Genomic DNA, 16,396 nt, shown 5'->3' on the forward strand with positions numbered 1-16,396 from the left:
TGTCTACTGCCGTAATTTATACAGTACAATGTCTGATGCATTGTAGTGCGAACTAGGCTGTTATTTCTCTCACGATGATGTAACTTTTGGCACATACAATCCATTTACAATCCTAGTAATAATTCGCTCTCTTCGGTCTTTGAATACCAACTACTAGCTTTGTCTATAGTTCATACACTATGCACATTCTACATTTTGGCCATTACAGAAATGCTAACAACTGACCCCCAGGCACCTATAAGCATTTCTATTTCGAAGATTGTGAAGTACCTTCGATTTGTCATAGCCTTGTCTATAGTATTTTAACCACGACAGATGGAAATGTTCCATTTCTCTTGGGGATATGCCGTATAGGGAACTGGTTGTTGGTTAATTGGTTGTCGTATGCGAATCAGCATCTTAGGCCATATTGCTCCGTATACAATGTTCCTGTAAATTGCGTGTGTTCTGTGATCAGTTTGCTGTTTTCCGGACGAAAAACTCCAGGTTCCAGGACAGAAACCATGCTACCCTTGCACGATACCGACTAATTCAGCTACGTTGTGAAAAGACCCATAAAAATTCCTCGCATCAATGGCCTGATTCGAACTCAGGTTTTCTCCACCTGGTGTGGGGAGGACTGTGGTTATACTAACTGGGGACCGACCCAACCCACGATATCGTATAGGGAGCAAGTCTTTTTTAAATTGCATATCCTTCTAGACTTTATGTGCCAAAAGAGTTGCTCCTGACTGCTCTTAAAGTTCCACTCACACGACGTACAAGTCCACTTTGGAAAGAACAGATACATCATTTGGATAAAGATGCCTCGTATAATTTTATTAAAGATCAATTGCTGTTTCTGGTAATATAATCAGAACACATTTATTTTCAATAGTACGAAAAATTCTTTTGAAAATAACGGAAGGAATTTTTGAAACGAATTACGCTAAATTGAGTCGATCTTACTGAATTTCTATTAAGTCTTTTTCTCTCATTTTTCTAAAGTCCTAAATTGAACGTGTTCCAACGAGAAAAAAACAAACTAGAAATTGAAAGTCAGCTGGAACCTGTGTGGCCATTGCTGGCGCAGAAATCGCTATTTTGACGAGAAAGTCATTGAAAACTATGGAAGTGCATCTGAGAAAACAGAAAAGTTTACACGACCGTACGAAATGAAGGAAATCGTCGTTCGCCCTACCCTGCCACAACAGAACATCCCTTTAGGCCAAGCACCAGCAAGGGTTGTGAGCGACAAACGTAAATTTGAAATTCCGTACGATAAGCACAGAGTAAGTTCTTGTTATTGATTTTTATGGCAGCTTTAGTATCCAACTGTGTGGCATTATGTGGGCAATCTCCAAGTTAGGGGGCGACAAAAATGGAACCGTACCAACTTTTGCGGAGAGCTCCCATGTTCCTCACATACTTGGGCCACGTGTTGAACATTTTTATCTCTCGCTAGCGTTGCCAGAGCGCTCGCTCGGGAACCACCTTCAGCTAAAGTCCGACGCTATTTACACGTAACGTCTGCAGCTACACAAATTCCCGCTTTGGCCGTAAACCTGGTTCTCCACGAGCTCGTAAGGGAGGAAAGGTAGAAATGAAAGGAAGTACTGAGTGCATCAAAGTATTTTGTAAGGACTACCTAAGACGCACTGCCTAAAGTCCGTACCTCAAGACAGACACAGAGGCGTGCATTGAAATATTTCAACGAGAACGGAGAGAGTGAATTTGTCTGCAACTTCGTGAGTAGGGGAAGGAAATAGGGGTGGGATTCGCGTAAGTGTTTTGATTATTAGTAAATGGACGCTAAAAGAGGTCCGCGTGGCAGTTAAGACGGGCTATTACTGTCTGCTTTCCTCCTAATGCCGAATATATGGGGCTAATGTTTGGAAGGTAGTGTGTGGCCCTACGTAGAAGATAAGAAAAGTCTATGAGTACGCTAAAAAAAGTTTCAAACTGTTTCTTATTATCAAACAACAACAGAGAAAAATTGATGTTTTCATGCTCGGCGATAACAGATGCTTGAGGATCCAACGGAAAAGTAGCTTTCGACATAAAAATTTCAAAACATACAACCGAAAGCGTAAGTGTTCATTTCCTTAATGTAATTTAAAGATAATTACCTTTAAATAAGTATCTGTCAGTTGGTCTTTGAGGAGCGATCCTTCAGGAATTCTTTCAGACCACTCATCGGTCACGTAGAATTAATCCCTGGAAAAATTCAAAAAGAAAAATAATTCGTCATAAATATCTTCAGCTATTTCTCTGTAAATAAAAATTATTTTAAAATACTATCTTACAGGGCAAAAAATCCTAATTTCCGGGCGAAAAAACCATGCAAAATTTTTGATTCAATAGTTTTTATCTATAGTTTCAGTCCAAAGTATGACTTAGATCCAAACATACATAATCTTAGATCCTGAATGATTGATTGGTTGGTTGGTATTTGGTTTTTTATGACCCAAAAACGACAAGGCTGTATTGACAGATTTGACAGATTTTAAAATCCATGACAGATTTTAAAATCCAGAAAGATATACCTGTTTAAGATCCTGGATGAAGAGAAGCGCCAAGAAATGGTTGGTTTCAATGATTCCTTTGTGGTTTTAATGTATAGAGGAACAGATCAACAAACCTTCTTCTTTGTATTTGTATATAAAACTGTGAAATAATCGAGCGTATTTTATAAAACATTTTATGTGCTATTGTGACATTTTTTCAATGAAGCTTATTTCAAGTTCTATAGAAGACTTCCCGTTAAAACTATCGTTCTTCACTAGCAACTTCACGGATAGTTAAACTTCGATCATTCCGGATCAGATGCAGAACACAAGCGATTGAGTCACTGGTTTTCAAAGTTGAAAGGCGACCATAGCGAGAATCATCTTCGACGGACATGCGGCCATCTTTAAACTTTACAGACCACTGAAAAGTGGCAGCTCTGTGCGACACAGAAAATTCAAGTTACAAATTGGTTCCCTCGAACTTTTTGCTCATACCTCACACTGACGCCTCATAGCTTAGTGTATTGGTGCTTAACCTACACCTAACTCACTGCAATTAAAATTTTCAGAATGAAATAAAAAGTTCATAATTTTCTTGAAGCTTACACGTAGGTCAAATTTTCTACGATAACAGTAGACACCTATAATTTTATTGAACAAACACCGAGATTCTGCAAAGCTTGGGCTTTGTCCCACTTGCACACAGTCCACATGAATCGACAAATAGAGGTAACAAAAGTCCTTCCTCTGAATTCCCAACGGATGGAGTGTTCTTTGGTGTCAAACTGCGCAAGGCAGCTTTCTTATTTTCTCTCTGAAAGAAAGCAAAGATTCCTAGAGCAAAGCCTTAATTAGTAAGTTGAGAACGTAGTGAAGACTTTTCCCAGTGGTATTTCTCCTCTAGCGTCTTGCCTGTGTCTTGTCCAAACAAACTAGGGTTACTCTTTCTTCATGGCTCACACAGGAATGAGAAAGGTGGAACACAAATAACGAAAATAAAGCCACTTCCTCTGATTTTTATGTTTACTACCTTTCTTTAATTAGAATAGTTAGTGTTTAACTTTCTTTGATTTTAACCAATACTCTTGGGACCCCTTGATTCCTAGCTTTAGTTACACAGTTGAATTTTGGATGATCCGCAAACACGTAATAATATGAAGAAACGTTTATAGCCAAACTTTTACATCATTATTGGGATTACTTGTTACCCATGAATCCCATAAAGACAATAGTTACATTTCTGAAAGTGCAGCTCAACTTTTGAAGTTCAAAATCAATGTCAACAGATTCCAAGTATCTTAGGTTTTGATTTTTTTTTAATATTTTCCTTTTAATTGTTAATTTTAATAGCTCGATAGATGGCACGATCAGTCAGATGCTTAGCAATATATTTATTTATTTTATTTATTATTATTATTTTTTTGTTTTCAAATTTTTCAATTCTGCCTAATAATTGATAATAAAAATGATCATAAGTGATAAAAATGGCAATTTTGTATAACCATCAGCATCTTAAGTATGTACTGGAGCAGGTATTATAATTAGAACATTTTTAAACAATAATTCAGTTCATGGAAAATAGGAATACCGATTACCGTATGCTTCGGACTATAGGATGCACTTTTCTTCCTAACTTAAAATTCGCTTTTGTCTTATAGTGCCAAAGCACCACTAGATGTGTACGGCAAGATTTTTCTTTTAGATCAGACTGTATATTGTTCTTACTTAGCATGCATGTGAGGAATTAGGTACATCTTACAAGAGCTCATACTATATTCCTATTACAGGGAGAGTAAAACTGCCTTCTTCTAAAAACAAAAGTCCTTCAAGAATTAGCAATACTCTTAATGCTATTGAAAATCAGGCTCTCTTTGAATTAAGATCATAGCATTATATTTGCCATTATAATTTGACGTTATATAATGTCAAATATAACGAGGATGTAAATCATTGCGAACAAAAGAGGAGAGGAGATCAATGAACACCTAATTATGAGCTGACTCAGCATCTGTAGAACACCGGGAAGAGATTTTATTGAGTAAAATACCAAGGGTATCGGTTCAGCTGGCATCTAATATGGAAATTTTCTAGATATACAAGTAGATTGTAGAAATGGTCGGAACAATGTACTGGAGCCTCTCAATGGCGGTACAACAGACTCATTTAAACTGAGGACATTCAAAAATTTCTTACTGAAGACATATACACTCACTGGCTAAAGAATTAGAAAACTTTGGCGTCAACAGGTAATTAAACGTACGATATGCAAATTTAAGTTGTCACATGGAATGATCTCAAGTTCCTGGGAATCATATGAATACTACGCTTTCCTGGGCTTCTTAGTGGACAGCGCCAAGCCTGCATTGTGGAACAGTAGAAAAAGATCATGTGGTCTGCGAAGTCTCCATTTACACTTGTTTTTTTTGGACCAATGGTGAAGGCGTGGCTTGAACCTAATGAACCCATGCATCCAGACTGTCTCGTGTCCACCGCTCAGGGCTGGCAGTATTATCATGGTATGAGATATGTTCTGTTAGTACAGAATGGGTTCGCTCATACCGTCAGCAGGTCGTGTACAATGAATATTCTTCTGTTGTATCCGATGAACTTCACCACTCTGCAACACTTCATTTTTACCCAGATTGAGATCGATTCTTTCAAAACGACAATTCAACTATTTACCGTATGAAATCTTTATTTGAATAATTTGAGAAACATTCCCAAGATTTCCAACATCTACACTTGCCGTCCAATTCTTCAAATCTGAATGTAACTGAGAATGTCAGGGATATGTTGGAAAGGGCAATTCTCTACTGACGACAATACAGCAGCTGACAAATTATCCTGATGGAAGAATGATGAAACAGACTTCCTCAGACACCTGGAATCCATGCCACTACGTGTACAAGCGGTAATTCAGAAAAAAGGTAGCAAGCAGCTCTACTAGACATCGAATAAAGTTTCTAATTTTTCGGCCAGTGAGTGTATTTCATGAAAATGGCAAGATAATAAATTTGAATCACACAGCACTGATCATTTACAGCTCTTAACAAACTTATTATTATCCACTTCAAATAATAAAAATACGATCTCGTACTAAGCCTAATTGCATAACGCAGAAATACGCGTATCTTCATCGGGTTACTGGCTATTTTACGAGTTTCCTAATTTGAGGAACAGAAACTGCAGGTTGTAAAAGCACCACGTGAATCGTTACTAGAATCTCGGTCAGTTAGCAACAGGATCTGACTCGTTTATTAATTCTATTTTGTATTATTTTTAATGAGTCATGAATTTAAAAGCCGACTTAAGAAAAAAAGAACTTAAGTGAAAACTTCTTTCCCTGTCTACCCTTACTCTAATTACCCAATTAATTACTACTTAACTTACATTGAATTGCTGATTTATTGTTGACAGACCCAAAGGGTATAATTATTTTTAGCTTTAAGTCATTCTCGTTTTGCGCTCTTCCAACATTCACTCACTCCCGAGGCTAAAAAGAAATTGAATATTATTTCGATAAATCCTAACTGTGCTACTTAAATGTTAATAATGCTAATGCCCCATAATCTGTCTAGCCTGTAAGGCTTAAACGGTGAGTAAATTATAAAAGTAAATTACCCTACCATTCAGAAACATGTAACTGGATACTAAAATTAATATTTAAATGGCCCGGCGAATGCTAAAAACCAGAAGAAGATTAAGTAGCGTCTGAAGGACACGAGATTATAAGTATTATTAATTAGGTATTTTACACACACGAAACAGTTTAAAAATATCGCAGATTTGTAGGTAAATTAGGGCGAGAACAAATGGGAAAAATAAAGATAGCATCTTACCAGGACCAGTGTGTTCACGGACTCTATTTTAATTATCTTGGGTGAACTATTAGGTAAGGGAAATAATTAGTGACTAACAAGTGTTTTCTTTACTGTTAAGCACGGTACTTAATTCTTCGTACTTTCTTTTTCGAAGCAATGCAAGAGACTGGAAACATTCTGCGCTAATTAAAAACCCTGTAGTTCTGGGCTCTTTTATTTATAGTTTTATTTCTTTTTTATAATTTTATGTTTTATACTTAAAATGTGCTTTTTATACCCATAATGATCAATCGTAGGGTTTTTCAAGTCCTGTAATTATAATTTTTGTTGGTGTTTTAGCCTGGCGTGGTTAATGAAGTGAGAACATCGGTATTCATTCAAGTACTCACTTCTGGCTATTTTAATACAGCTACAAAAAAAAGTGAAGAAATTCCAGTAGATGGCGCCACTTAATTTCGCTGTTTATTTGGGTAATATTTACGAAAATAATTTAGATGGCGCCACTTAATTTCGATATTTATTTGGGTAATATTTATCGAACATTATATAGATGGCGCCACTTAATTTTGATAATTATTTTGGTTTAGTTTTTAGCGAAAATTACTTAGTGTCCATCTAAGGTTAAATTAAATTTACCAATTATGATTAAAGATTATTAATTTTAAATCCTCTTTTCAAAATTTTAATTTAGCAAAAGGATAAGCTCTGTGTATAATAAATAAAGAAATAAAACAGATTAACGTATAACAGAGAAACAAATTCAATGAGAACATTGACATGATCGTGAATAGATTTTTATTTTCATTTCATTATAAATGCGAATATGACTATGCTGGTGTCCAGAATTTTATACGTGGATGGAAGCATGGTATGTTTAAATTGCACTTTTACTATACGTGGTAACCTTGGAGTTGTTTAAAAGGTTTCTGTACGGCGTCTTGCCATTTCGTGGGAAGCATTATAACTCTTCCGCATGAGGATCTAAAGTACATTATTAAAAAGAAAAACGACATTGTCAGTTGACGTGTCAGATCATTGAGAACTTGTTGGTCCGGATGTAGCGGATACTTTAAGATACCATCTTTCACTGGCCATCTGAAAAACAAATGGAGGTAAGACACGCTCACCACCAACGTCTGGTTCCATTCAGGAAGGAAAAATGGGATGGACCGGAATAGACAAATGATGGACAAGGGGTAAAAACACAATGAGTTTGACGTAAAAGGAAGAGAAAGAAGAGAGGGAAGATCAGTAAAGACAGCCTTCAGATAATGCCTGAAAATAAGTTAGAAGACAGGGTGAATCACGCAAAGCGAGGTGAAGCGAGGAGATAGATAGATAGATAGATAGATAGATAGAGAGAGAGAGAGAGAGAGAGAGAGAGAGAGAGAGAGAGAGAGAGAGAGAGAGAGAGAGAGGTACCCAAAGAGAAGGAAAGAGAGCCAAAGAGAAGATAAAATACAGAGAAAAATGGGTTAGAAAAGAAAGAGAGACACACAGAGACAGGCAGACAGAGATAAGGAAGAAAAGAGAGAGAGAGAGAGAGAGAGAGAGAGAGAGAGAGAGAGAGAGAGAGAGAGAGAGAGAGAGAGAGAGAGAGAGAGGAGAAAGTAAGAAAAAAAGAGAAAGGGGCATAGAAAGAAAGGGAAGGAAAGAGAGGGGGGAAATAGAGAGACAAACACATAGATAGACAGAGTCAGAGATAATAGAGAGAGAGAGAGAGAGAGAGAGAGAGAGAGAGAGAGAGAGAGAGAAAGAGAGAGAGAAATATACGCAAAGAAAAGAAAAAATAGAGGAAAAGGATAAAGCGAGACAGAAAATGGGAAAGACAAGGACTTATACAGGAAATATAAAGAGGACACAGACAGAAATGGAGATAAAAAAGAAAGAAAGAGACAAGACGGAAAGAGCGATAAAGGAAGATATGAAGACAGAACGAGTGAGAGAGAGAGAGAGAGAGAGAGAGAGAGAGAGAGAGAGAGACAAAAAGACGAGCACGTCAAGAAGTGTATGAAAGGTGGGACTAAAATGCATGCGTTGGTATGATGCTATGAGCGGTCCACTGAAACGCATAAATAATACTTGTCAATCGCTACTTTGGTTGACGGTGGAGACTAAAAAGCAGCATCTCTGCCACTGATCACGTGGAGTGATAAAGGCCATTGTTATTCACCTCCACATAGGCGATGCTGCCTGAGCTGAATCCCTAAATGGAGGCGATGTTTGAGACCGAGGCATTACTTATAGATTTAGAAATAAATGGCCTCCAAGGACCGTAAATTAAACATGAACTTTAAGGTCACTAGGGTTTTCTGTCAGTTAGAGCATGCAGATAGAGAAGATGCAACTCATGAAATTTAATGTATTTCGCAGGCGTTGCCACTCAGGCATCGCTATCGAGCGGGTTTCAATGAGTTTGCCCTCATCTTGTTTATAATTCTCTGTAATGGATTTCGCTTATACAACGAGCGCTTTAGAGAACGAATTGACTTCGAAACCTTACCAGCCGAATATTCCGAGTTTATTGACCTCGTCGTTCACCCTCAATAATGCTTTTGTTTGTACGCCACCTGGATTAGATTTATTCTCGATGCATTTATTTGCATTTCATTTTACCGTGGACACTAAATACAAGTGCACCAGTAACATTCTGCCCACTGCATTGTTCTTTATAAATAAAATACCAATAATACTTATCCTACTGTTAGAACTGTTATCATTAATACATATTTTAATAGCCAGTTATCGCCAACAAAAAGTTAAATCCAAAATAAGAGGATTTTAAAGGGTGTTATCTGATTACCATCCGAATCAACTGCTTTATTTCTAATCGAACAAATTTGTCGCGCTGCTTAAAATAGCAACCGTTTTGTTTTGCTTTTTCTTCTTTCCTCCCCTAGTTTCGGCAATTTATTCAATGATTTCCTTGGTTTCCCACTTATCTTATCTATATCACTCAGATCTGTGTGTATTCTCTCTATTTAGAATCACCTGCGTGTTTTTATGCAATTTCTGCACTTATTTCGTGATATCAAAGTACTTTGCAATAACTATTAACATTAGGCAATAAAACTTTAACAAGCTCATGTTTTAAACTACAGATTGTGCAGCATGATATGGCGCATTGTCGTGCTAAATCAGAAAAGGACCCTCGCAAATTGTAAATTTTCAATGAACTGCTTGGTATTTCTTGTTTCAGGAATGGCGACTAATGCTTCAAGTTTACGAAAAACAATCCCAGTGGTGAGAGCATTTCCTCCAAACTTCACAACTGGGACGACACATTTTGATATTTAAAAAAAAAAAAAAAAAAACAGCTCTCATTGATAGAACAATTGGTATAATCACCACACGCAATTTACAGACATATTATATACGTCCGTCACCAGAAACTTAGGCCATATGGCCTAAGTTTCTGATGACCCTAAAACACTATTAAATCAAACAAGAAATTTTTACTAAAATACCAGCTGATCAAAGAAAGTTTTCCGTATTACAATAACGGAGAAGACGATCCCGCACAACAGACTAGACATAACCCTCATTGACAAGAATGAGATGGCTACCTACTTGATCGACATAGTGGTGTCCACCACCAGCAACCTACGAGAAGTACTTAGACATAGGACAGGAAGTCGAAGATACGTGGCATATGGAACAAGTAGTGACCACCGGACCACCGTATCAACCACTGGCATTGTGCCAAAGAGCCTCCATGACAACCTCTCAGCAATAGGCCTCCCCACGAATACTTACATGGATCTCCAGAAAGCCGCGACCCTGAACACCTGTAGAAATTGTTATAATAATAATTACAGCGTTCTCTAGGCATCTTCCAGGCCCACACACAGCCATCAGATCGCAAAAACCGTTTACTACTCTGATTCGACAGTAACCAATTAATTATTCACTAGTTCAATCCATGAATTGCGTGCTGGAACTTTTCCGCATAATCTAGTACTTAGCAACTCCATACTTGTTGTACTAATATCAATTTCTGTGGCATCCTTGTATTCCTGGCTGAGAGTATTCGATGTAGACAGAAGAGTGATACATAAATCTCTTCACTCCTTCCTTCCGGTCACTTTTTGTCAATTTTTTGTGGCGCACCCGAGAGTGTCGCAATTTTGCTTCAATGGTAGGATTGGATTGATTGCTAATATGATGACTCCCGTTGGGAGTCGCCAAGTTCGATGATTCGACCGTCCTAATGTATTTTGTTGATCGGCTTATTGGTAGCGTGGACGCATTTGCTTTCACAACATTTCTGACATTTAATTGGTGGGTATGGTGCATTTTCCTCAAATCCCATGAGTTTTCGATACTTTTGGCAAAGTATCGGATACAGATCAATATAAATCTACCTGGTGATCTTCTTCTACTTTGAGCTGGATAGAGGCAAAGTGCCAAAACCAAAATAAATTAATAACAGCTGATTTTTTGAGCAAATTTAATTTAGATTCGTCTGGAGGTGCTCGCATATCTGATGTTGGATTTCTAATATCTTGGTGAGGTAGTGTACAACGTTATAAAATATACGTACAAATAATGTATCGTTAATTTAATTACAATACGCCCAAGGATATTTCTTTATTAACTGATCTATCATAGAGATAATATGAAAAATAAGTTACATTTATATGACCTTGTCCTTTCCATATTCTTAATAGAGATTTCATTAATATTGCAATTATTTTATGTTTATCATGTCACAGTAGTTTGGATTATACTGTGATTACTCTAAAAAAATATTAACTGTTTACAGAATTAACTGGAACAAGTTCTGTCATGGTATCAGTTGATACATCAAAGAGGACTGCAGATTGATAAGGAGTTAATCCTTTAAGAGACATCAAAGCTAAGTTGTTCGACGTTCTATAAGACTTCTAGTCTTACAAGTTTTACTTTTATTAACAAAACAGAACTCTCTAGAGAAACTTTTTAAAAAGAAATGGAGACAATTAGATACAGCCCCTTAGGAATAGTTATAAGCCGACAGGTGAAAAGTAAAAGTCTAGAATTACGGATAAAGCAGCGGTGTACATAAAACAAGGACTCTTTGAGGATGCGACTTTAGAATAGACAGCTTAGGCATAAAGTGGGAAGACTGGCTGAGCGGATGAACATTAGAGGGCACTTTTGGTTTTAAAATGCAAAGCAAACAAAGCAAAGTGAATAATTATATAATATAAGGTTTAGACGAATAGGAAAAGGCAGCCAATGAAAAATGACAGTTCTCATTGGATAATTTGTAATTATCCTTCATCACAAAGGTGATGAAGCGGACGAGTGACTTGATTTCGTTTTTCTCAAAGTAGGTTTTAACACTGCTATGGAATGGAGCACGATAATGCTCCATTCCATAGCAAAAGAAGGGATCACTTTTTGTAGCATTACCAAAGAAATACGAATTGCAAAAATTCGTATTTCGTATTCTGTTACTTATTAGGCAAATTATTATTAAGAATGGGCAAATGAAATGAAGAGTATTCTGAATGAAGAGCTCTCCTCTTCTGTTTGTCCTTTCTGCACTCATCTTACTCCCTATATTCCAATTCTAAATTCCCTGTGACACCATGTTTCTGATAGTAAAAATAAATCTAATTCTCGTTGTGATAATACTATTTTGTAATTTTGAATCTCTCTTTTTCTCTCTGCATCTATTTATTTATCAATCTGTCAGACTAACTTTTCTCAACAACATCTCCAAATATACAACAAGCGTTTGCTTTTCTCTAGATAATTCAGATAATAACGTAGTATAAATCTCTTCTCCTATGTGGCTCCTTTCAAACTATGGGCTTCATGTTCTTTTATATTTTAATAATCCCAAATGGAATGTTATACTGAATTTTTAATCCTCTTTAGCTTGAACTAGTCGCTTAAATCTCGTGATCCCAAAATTTCCATCCAAACGCATCGCTGAAATCACTCTCGTAGGAATTAAATCTTTGTTCCTCCTTCTACCTTAAATTCCTATCTTTTATCTAAACCAAAGTTTTCCAATATATGTGTTAAGTCCGCTCTAAATGAGAATAAGGCATGTTCACTGCTGGCTTGCATCTAAATCCTCAGCCTCCTTTTCCGACTAAGTCAGAACAGTTGCAAACAAGTTGCAAATCCTGAAAAGTCCATGAACCTTGCATTGTGTTCATATGCCATGGGGGATATCTTGTCCCTTGTGAGAGCCATTGGTTTAATCTAAACAAAAATACTGTATTTGTTGAAACTTCACGTACTATAACGACATCATAGTTCAACCTCTGCCTAAAATTATCCCCACTGTTTCAACTTTAATGTCATCACGAGTTCATTAGTAACCAACTTGCAGTCTAATAATTACAAAATTTAGCTTATTTGCAATTGCAAATTACGCAAGTAGTTTAAGTGAATGAGTGTATACAATGCAACAACCGTTGGTAATTAGAATTCATATCCCCAGAGCGATCGTCACTCGTAGTGCTAACAATAAAACCGATTATGAAAATGCTGGAAGAAAATAATTGCAACACTTTCATTTTATAGACCCTTTATTACAAGGTCCACTTTACCGTGCCAGAAAATGTTTATAAAAGAGAAATTTCCTACATTTTGTGCTGACAAAATGTACTCATTTACAGGACTTTGCTTTTCAGAGTGGCTAACGTTTATTTATCAGTCTAACCAAGGCTGGTTGGTGCACGCACTGCCAACTGGCTAAAGGGTATATGTCATCATGAATCTGGCCAAAGATCTAGTCTTTGCAGTAGTACAGTTGATGTAATTGCATAGTTGAGTTTGAATCCCGTCAAAGACACGAGGAATTTTTATGGGCCTTTTTCACAACGTGGTTGAGTTGTCAAAAAGACTCATAAACAAGGCCCGTGTTTGATTTGTTTCGTTCAACAAATTGAACACAAGCAATTTAGACACATACGCCATACTGCATGGAGATGAGTTAATATTTGGGTGGCCTAATATGACATTTTTTTTTTGTTCCTTTCTGATGATCCGCATTGTCGCGTATGTGTTATCCCCTCAGTGCTCCTAAAATTATGTGTATGATGGGTAAAGGTGAGATCTTACCATGTGAGGCCGAGGTCCAGTGATGGTCCACTTGGTCTGTCCTAGTATCGCCTATGAAGGTTTGACTTCATTTCTGTTCTTCCGTTTTAGTGAATGCAAACTGTGTAGATTAGTTGAGGTTTAGCTTGCAGCTAATAGCTTGAAAGTACTCTTCCAGGAGTCAATTATTTGCCACTCTTTTGGTGATAGACGATAAAATAGCTGGCTCTGTAGAATCAATAAAGAATTTTATGTCGTCTGTATATGAGATAAATCTCTTTGATGTGCAGAGAAACGTCTCTAGGGTCACAGTAAACAGTGTTGCCAATAAGTTATTTCCCGACAGGACACTCCGGGAGTTCGTAATCTCACATCGAAAATTATTATGGGATATGTTGGGTTTCCTCTTTTGCAGCAATTTCAAGTGTAAGATTTAGATCTTACAAATTAAAATAGAAATATTTGTTTTGCTAAAATAAATCCAGGAAGGGCGATGGAAAGTGAGAATTAGCATTAATGCCCGTATATTAAGTTAAAGATAGTAAGTACTAAGATTGGATATTTAGTTTTAATGTAAATAAGGTTAAAGTTGGAAGAACACTGAATTTAGGAATGGGCAGGTTTAGACGTGTGAATTAAAATAGTGGGTAAAGGTAAACAAGTAATTTAAATAATATAAAAGAACAAACAGGGACAGCAGGACAAGGTAGAGGGTGCCATTTGAGAACAGGCGAGAAAGGGTTGCTGAAGGCAAGAACAATAGGGCCATAAAATGGGATTACGAAGCGTCTCTTTTGATCTAAGCCACCGTTTGGAAGTAAACAGGAAATGAGTGGACGTCCAGTGTTCCCATCAAAAAGAAACGGCGTCAGGCTGACTGATAAATTTGGATAAGCTCCATATATTTAGCAGAGGTGAACACGAAAATGAGAGTTTTGGAGGTGAACAGGCAAACATTAAAAGGGCATACTGCCGTGTGAAAAAAAATAATAAGAAATTTCTAGAGAAGGTTTGTTTTGTGCGCTAGGGAAACAGCTGGGGTGAGATGCATTAGCAAATAGGAAGGAACGAAAAATTAAACAGAGTATGGGGATTGGTTGGAGTCCTTGGAGGAGGTGTTCCATACTTGAGGGAAAAAGAAAAGTTCGGGGAGAAGTAATTGAGCAAGTGTTCACTCTGTATTTGACTTCTCTATGGTCAAGGAGAGAAAAGTCGTGAGTTCGCGGGTTGAAGTAGAAATAGATTTTTTGGTGGTCAGAGTTCACATCTCGTGGTAGCAGGATGAAGAAGAAAAAAGAAAAAAAAAAAAAAAAACGTGAGAGAAAGAAAGCCTGGTCCGGCATCAGAAGGCACTGCCTATCACTGCCTTCCAGCATCGGAAGGCACTGATAGGCAGTGAATGCTGTGGTTAAGTTTAAGGTTAAGATAAACGTGCAAGAAAGAAAGTCTGGTCCGGCATAGGAAGGCAGTGATAATGGCCAGTTGTGCAGATAAGTGAGCCAAGAAGAGAAAGAAAGTCTGGTCCAACATCGGAAGGCAGTGTGCCCAAGAAATGGAAGAAATCCTGTGTGCCACTAAGGAAAGAAGAGTGCCCGAGAAATGTAAGAAAGCCTCTCAGCCACGAAGGAAGTTTGAACGCAAAGGAAATTGGAAGTAGTGGCCATTCCAGAACGTAAGTGTATTCCTGTTTTTTTCTTGAATCCTGAACTCAAGGACTCATAACCTAGCTCTGCAAGGAATCGAGTGATAGTCCTTTTTTTTTTTTTTAAAAAAGAATATTCCTGTTGTATTAGGCAAGTTAGTTACTAAGGTTGATATAATTTGTTATGAATGTTAATGATTATGAAATAATGTAAGAGTGGTACAGGGGTGATAAATAGAAAGTAACAGTATAAAGGAATGAGTAAAGAAATTATATTGATAAGGGTAGTACTGTAAGGATATGTTAACCTATATCGTTAAATTAGGTCAGGTGCCAACACAAAGATAACATACCAGATGAGGTGTAAAGAGAAAGAAATTTTATTAATAGAGAAACCTCGTGAGTAAAGAGGGATGACTAAGGTGATAACTAGAGAGTAATTAAGGTAGAATGAGGGATTTATTAAAAAAATTTGGCATGGCAGTGGAAACAATAAGTTGATATTTAGGGTAGGCTGGCCGTTTCAAATATAAGGAATGAACATCCTTATGACTCTCTGAGCAGGTCTTCTTGGGCGTTGCAATATACCTGAGTATTTCTCACTGCAATGCCCAAAAAGAACCGCTACTAATGTTTTTTAGATACGATCACGTGCTGAAGAATGCGATTACACACTTTCAAGAGGCGGTCCAAGATGAAATTGTTACAAATCTTAGCCAAGAACACAACAGATAGCAGGGTTATATTATATTAGAAATGAATTTATGTGGGCAGTTTTTTCTATCCCTTTTATATCTGGTGTGGGGAGGACGATGTTATACCCACGGTACTACCGGTGAGGCCCAATATTTAAGATTTAATAGTCAGAAGACTTATGGGAAAAGCATGATTAGCTCGAAAGATATTTTTGTATATTATTACGGAAGAATCCTGTTTATTTTATTATTTATGTTTCGTCTGTTCGGTACACTGATGCGAATAAATAACAGGCGAACGCAACCGATATTTAAGATCGTGTGGTAAAATAAATATTCGTATGCATCGCGATGTTTCAGAGAAAACGTCATAATGACGTAGGGGCACGTCACAGAGCAACTCTTAATGGTAGTCAGTGTTAAGTTCTTTACTAGGAAGTCACAGTTATTTATGAGCTGTACATCACACACAGCGCCCGACTGCTGGGCAATTTAACGTAAATGGCGTCACATTGCAGAGTCCCTGCTGAAGGAATATTGCAGTAACAGCCAATAATTAACGTCGGATCAGGTAGCAATAACTTTACGGTGCTTTCCCCAGACATCTCGGCCCTCCAGTTCCGTCTGTTCGTTCCTGTTTCAATTTATGGCTTTAATTGCAGCGAGGTGACAGCTTGCACGGCAACTTGATATTCTTATCTGTTT

At 37.2% G+C, this 16,396-nt stretch overlaps 1 protein-coding gene across 2 annotated transcripts in view; it reads right to left on the minus strand.

The window, feature by feature from the left end:
- Nucleotides 1-16,396, minus strand: part of LOC150078005 (teneurin-m-like) — a 401,155-nt gene that overhangs the window by 200,120 nt on the left and 184,639 nt on the right. For both annotated transcript variants that reach the window (XM_090385355.1, XM_090385357.1), the window contains exon 2: nucleotides 2,109-2,196. The gene's annotated coding sequence lies outside the window, so the exon portion shown is untranslated. The remainder of the gene's footprint in view (nucleotides 1-2,108; nucleotides 2,197-16,396) is intronic.

This window comes from Mastigoproctus giganteus, chromosome 11, assembly GCF_048544385.1.
Source record: "Mastigoproctus giganteus isolate SK-2022 chromosome 11, ASM4854438v1, whole genome shotgun sequence".
Classification (NCBI taxonomy): Eukaryota; Metazoa; Arthropoda; class Arachnida; order Uropygi; family Thelyphonidae; genus Mastigoproctus; species Mastigoproctus giganteus.